Raw genomic sequence first — 6,085 nt, 5'->3', positions numbered from 1 at the left:
TTTTGGGCATCTGCTGGGTGGTGAAGTAGTGCAATGTCCAATTTTCTGAGGAGCCACCAGACTGATTTCCAGAACGAATGTACCAGTCTGCAATCCACCAACAATGGAAAAGTGTTCCTCTTTCTTCACATCCTTGCCAGCATCTGCTGTCTCTGGAGATTTTGACCTTAGCTATTCTGACTAGTTTAAAGTGGAATCACAGGGTTGTTTTGATTTGCATTTCCATTTTGATTAAAGATGTTGAACATTTCTTTAGGTGCTTCTCAGCTATTCATTATTCATCAGCTGTAAATTCATTGTTTATTTCTGTACGACATTACTTAATAGGGTTATTTGTCTCCTAGCAGTCTAACTTCGTGAGTCCTTTGTTTATTTTGGATATAAGCCCTCTATCAGTTGTAGTATTGTTAAAAATCTTTTCCCAATCTATTGGTTGCCATTTTCTCCTAACAGCAGTGTCCATTGCCTTACAAAAGCTTTGTAGTTTTATGAGATCCCATTTGTCGATTCTTGATCTTAGAGAATAAACCATTGGTGTTTTGTTCAGGAAATTTTCTCCAGTGCCCATGAATTCAAGATTCTTTCCCAGTTTTTCTTCTGTTAGTTTGAGTGTATCAGGTTTGATGTGGAGGTCCTTGATCCACTTGGACTTAAGCTTTGTACAGTGTGGTAAGAATGGACCGATTTGCATTCTTCTACATGTTGACCACCAAGTTGAATCAGCACCATTTGCTGAAAATGCTATCTTTTTTCCATTGGATGGTTTTGGCTCCTTTGTCAAAAATCATGTGACCATAGGTGTGTAGGTTCATTTCTGGGTCTGCAATTCTATTCTACTGGTCTGTCTGTCTCTGTACCAATACCATATGGTTTTTATCACTATTGCTCTTTAACACTGCTTGAGTTCAGGGATAAGGATTCCCCCTGGGTATCCTTTTATTGTTGAGGATAGTTTTAGCTATCCTGGGATTTTTGTTATTCCAGATGAATTTGCAAATTGTTCTGTCTAACTCTATGAAGAAATGGATTCGAATTTTAATGGGGATTGCATTGAATCTGCAGATCTCTTAGGTAAAATGGCCATTTTTATTATATTAATCCTGCCAATCCATGAGCATGGGAGATCTTTCCATCTTCTGAGATGTTCTTCAATTTCTTTCTGCAAAGGCTTGAAGTTCTTATAATACAGATCTTTCACTTGCTTGGTTACAAGTCACACCAAAGTATTTTATATTATTTGGTACTATTATGAAGGGTGTCATTTCCCTGATTTCTTTCTCAGCTTGTTTCTCTTTTGTGTAGAGGAAGGCTTCTGATTTATTTTAGCTAATTTTATACCCAGCCACTTTGCTGAAAGTGTTTACAGTTTAGTAGTTCTCTGGTGGAACTTTTGGGATCACTTAAACGTACTATCATATCAACTGCAAATAGTGATATTTTGACTTTTTCCTTTCCAATCTGTTTGCCTTTGATCTCCTTTTGTTCTCTGATTGCTCTGGCTAGGACTTCGAAAACTATATTGAATATTAAGGGACAGAGTGGGCAGCCTTGTGTAGTCCCTGATTTCAGTGGGATTGCTTCAAGTTTCTCTCCTAATTAGTTTAATGTTAGCAACTGGTTTTCTGTATATGGCTTTTACTATGTTTAGGTATGGGCCTTGAGTTCCTGTTGTTTGCAAGACTTTTATCATGAAGGGATGTTGAATTTTGACAAATTCTTTCTCAGCATCAAATAAGATGATCACGTGGTTTTGATCTTTCCGTTTCTTTATACAGTGGATTACGGTGATAATTTTCCATATATTAAACCATCCTTGCCTACATGGGATGAAGCCTACATGATCATAATGGATGATTGTTTTGATGTGTTATTGAATTCAGTTTGCAAGAATTTTATTGAGTTTTTTTGCATCGATATTCTTAAGGGAAATTTGTCTGAAGTTCTCTTTCTTTGTTGGATCTTTGTGTGGTTTAGGTACAAGAGTAATTGTGGTTTCACAGAAGGAATTCGGTAGATCTCTGTCTTTACAATTTTGTGGAACATTTTGGATAGTATTGGTATGAGGTATCCTATTAAGATCTAATAGAATTCTGCAATAAATCCACCTGGACCTGGGCTCCTTTTGGTTGGGAGACGTTAATGACTGCTTTCATTTCTTTAGGAGTTATGGGGTTGTTTAAATGGTTTATCTATTCCTGATTTAACTTTGGTACCTGGTATCTGTCTAGGAAATTGTCCATTTCCTGTAGATTTTCAAGTTTTGTCTGCCCTTTCAAGTTCTAACTCTCCCTCCCACGGGATTTGGTTGCAGGGAGCTGTTTGACTGGGTTGTTCAGATCTGTGGCACAGTCTGGATTGCAGGACTCCTGCAGCTTGACTGCCTCTATCTTTCTGTGCCCAGAGGATCTATACAGTTTCCTCTTGGGCCATAGATGTGGGCAAAGGTGGGCAGAAGTGGCGGTTTCTCCTGCCCTCCTGTTTCAGGATTGCTTACACCTCTGGGCAATCAGCTCTCTCCCACAGGGTATGGCAACCCTGATTCTTAATGATACCCAATTCCCCTCTTTATCTTCTCTCCCATCCAGTTTCTTTACTCCTTATTCCAATATATTCACCCTGCCAAGTGAGAGAAAAGTGTTCATGTTTGGGCCCTCTTTCTGTCCAGACTCCTTGTGTCCATGAAGTACATGGCATGGGCCTCCTGAATTTTATGACTAATTTATAATTGATCACATAGCATGGATATCCTTTTGGCACTTGATTACCTCACTCAAGATGATAAATCATATTCAATTTTTTTTTGCCTAAAAAATCCATGATATCTTTGTTTTTCATAGCTGAATAGTACTCGTACTCCATTTTGTAGATGTACCATATTTTCTTCACCTATTTTTCAGGTGAGGGACACTTAGGATGTTTTTAGTTTCTGGCAATTTTAAGTAAAACTTCTATAAAAATAGTTGAGCAAGTGTCTTTTGGATGGCATAATGTTTTTTAGCTATATGCCCTGGAGAAATATAGCTTAGTCTTGAGATAGAACTATATCCAATTTTCTGAGAAAATGTTAAATTGATTCCCAAAATGTCTATAAATGTTTGCACTCTCACTGGCCGTGGAGGACTGTTCTTTTTTCTCTATATCCTTGACAGCATGTGCAATCACTTGAGTTTTTGATCTTCAACGTTCTGACAGGAGTAATATAGAATCTTAGAGTTCTGGGTGTTTGTTTGTTTGTTTGGTTGGTTCTCTAAGTGTTTCTTGGCCATTCAAAATCCCTTTGCTCAAAATTTTCTGTTTGACTCTCTGACCCGTTTTTTACTTGGATTGCTGGTGTTTAATTTCTTGACTTCTTTATAAATGATGTATATTAACCCTTTGTCAGATGTAGGGTTGGGGAAGATCCTTTCCAAATCAGTTGGTTGCCATTTGTCTTATGTATAGTGTACTTTGCCTGACAGAAGCTTGGCAGTTTCATGAGGTCCCATTTATTAATTATTGATATTAGAGCCTTAGCTATTCCTCTTTATTTCAGGAAATGCTCTCCTTGACCAAGGAATTCAAGAATATTTTCCACTTTCTTTTCTATGACATCTAAAGAATTTGGTTTTATGTTGACACCATTGATCCACTTGGACTTGAGTTTTGTGCAGGTTGACAAATACAGAATTATTTTCATGTTTCTATATCCAGTTAGGCCGACACCATTTTTCGAAGATGATTTCTTTTATCCATTGTATAATTGTGGTTTCTCTCAAAGGATTGTTAGGTATGTCATTTTATTTCTTGGTTGTCAATTCAAAGACATTGAACAACAGGTCTATTTCTGCACCAATACCTTGAAGTTTTTATCACTATTGCTTTATAGTACTGCTTGTGGTCAGTGATAGCGATTCATCCTGAAATTCTTTTATAGTTCAGGATTATTTTGGCTATCCTTGATTTTTTAACATATCAAGTTGAGAATTGTTCTTTTAAGGTCTATAAAAATTATGTTGCTATCTTGATGGTGATTGCATTGAATCTATAGATCGATTTGTGTAAGATAGTCCCTTCATTTTGATAATCTGGCTTAACCATGAGGATGGACTATATTTCCATCTTCTGATAACTTCTTCAGTTTTTCTTTTCAGGGACTTGAAGTTCTTTCATTTGCTTGATTATTATTTTTTTTTGTTATTCCAAAGGAATTTGCAAATTGCTCTTTCTAACTCTATGAATAACTGAGTTGGAATTTCGATAGGGATTGCATTGAATCTGTAGATTTCTTTCAGCAACATGGCCATTTTTATAATATTAATCTTGCCTATCCATCAGCATGGGAGATCTTTTCATCTTCTGAGATCTTCAATTTTTCTTCAAAGACTTGTAGTTCTTGTTATACAGAACTTACACTTTCTTGGTTAGAGTTACATCGAGGAATTTTATATTATTTGTGACTATTGTGAAGGATACCTTTTCCCTAATTTCTTTCTCAGCCTCTTTATCCTTTGAATATAGGATGGCTACTGATTTGTTTGATTTAAGTTTATATCCAGCCACTTTGCTGAAGTTTCTTGTCAGCTGAAAGAGTTCTCTCGAGGAACTTTTGGGGTAACTTAAGTATACTATCATATCATAAGCTAGTGATACCTTTACTTCTTCCTTTTCCATTTGTATCCCTTTGACCTCCTTTGTTGTCTGATTGCCCTGGCTAGGATTTTTCTATTGTATATAATTTGTAGGGAGAGAGAATTGACAGTTTTATCTACTCCCTAATTTTAGTGGGATTTCTTCAATTTCTCTCCATTTATTTTGGTGTTGACTTCTATTATATTGCATATTGCTTTTGCTGTGTTTATTTATGGGCCCTGAATTTCTCATTTTTCCAAGACTTTTATCATAAACAGTGCTGATATTTTTCAAATTGTTTTGATTATTATGTGGCAGGAGAATCTTCTTTTTTGGCCCAGAGTAATTAGTGCTCTATAAGCTTCTTGTTTCTTTAAAGGCATCTCTTTCTTTAGATTGGCAAAGTTTTCTTCTATGATTTTTACACTCCAGATTTTATTCCCCTCCCAGTTCACACCCAAGAGTTCCACATCCCAAACCTCCCCTCCCTACCCCACCACATTCCACCCCTCCATTTCAACAAGGGTGTCCCTACCCCACTTACCCCACCAGACCTCTAAACTTCCTGGGGCCTCTAGTCTCTTGAGAGTTAGGTGCATTTTCTCTGACTGAACACAGACCCTGGAGTCCTCTGCTGTATGTGTTTTAGGCCTCGTTGCAGCTCTGTGGTTGGTGATGCAGTACCTAAATGATGACAGGGGTCAAGGTTAATTGAGAGTGCTGGTCCTCCCACAGGTATGTCCTCCTCTTTAGCTTCCTCCAGCCTTTCCCAAATTCAACCAGAGGGGTCAGCAGCTTCTGTTCACTGGTTGGGTGGGCATATCCGCATCTGACTCTGATTGAGTCTTTTGGAAATCATTCATGGTAGGTAGGTCGTGCTTTCTGAACACCCTATAGCTTCAGTAATAATGTCAGGACTTGGGCCTTTTCCTTGAGCTGGATCCCACTTTGGGCCTGCCACTGGACCTTCTTTTCATCAGGCTTTTTTCCCTTTCCATTCCTGCATTTCTTTCAGACAGGAAGAATTATGGGTCAGAGCTTTGACTGTGGGATAGCAAATCCATTCCTCACTTGAAACCCTGTCTTTCTGCTGGAGGTAGATTCAGTAAGTTCCTTATTCCAATAATACAGACTGTCATCTCCCCCACCCCAACTTGAGTCCTAAGAGTCTCTCACTTCCTGGGTCTCTGGTATATTCTAGAAGGTCCTCCAAACTTCTTTCCTTCTAAGATCACCTGTTTCTGTTCTTTCTGCTGGCCCTCAGGGCTTCAGTACTTTTCTCCTATCCAATACCAGATCATATTCCCCTCTCTCCCAGCCCCATCTATTTTCTCTTCCCTGCCCAACCACTTGGGGTTGTTATGTTTTTTCTCCCTCCCAAGTGGAACTGAGGTATGCTTACCTGGGTCCTTCACCTTATTGACCTTTTAGAGTTCTGTGGGTATTTTAGAGTTCTGGGGTATTTTGTACTTTTTTT

This window comes from Rattus rattus, chromosome 10 (assembly GCF_011064425.1).
Source record: "Rattus rattus isolate New Zealand chromosome 10, Rrattus_CSIRO_v1, whole genome shotgun sequence".
In the NCBI taxonomy this organism is placed as follows: domain Eukaryota; kingdom Metazoa; phylum Chordata; class Mammalia; order Rodentia; family Muridae; genus Rattus; species Rattus rattus.
The sequence above is the reverse complement of the archived record's forward strand: the minus strand, read 5'-3'. Positions refer to the sequence as shown.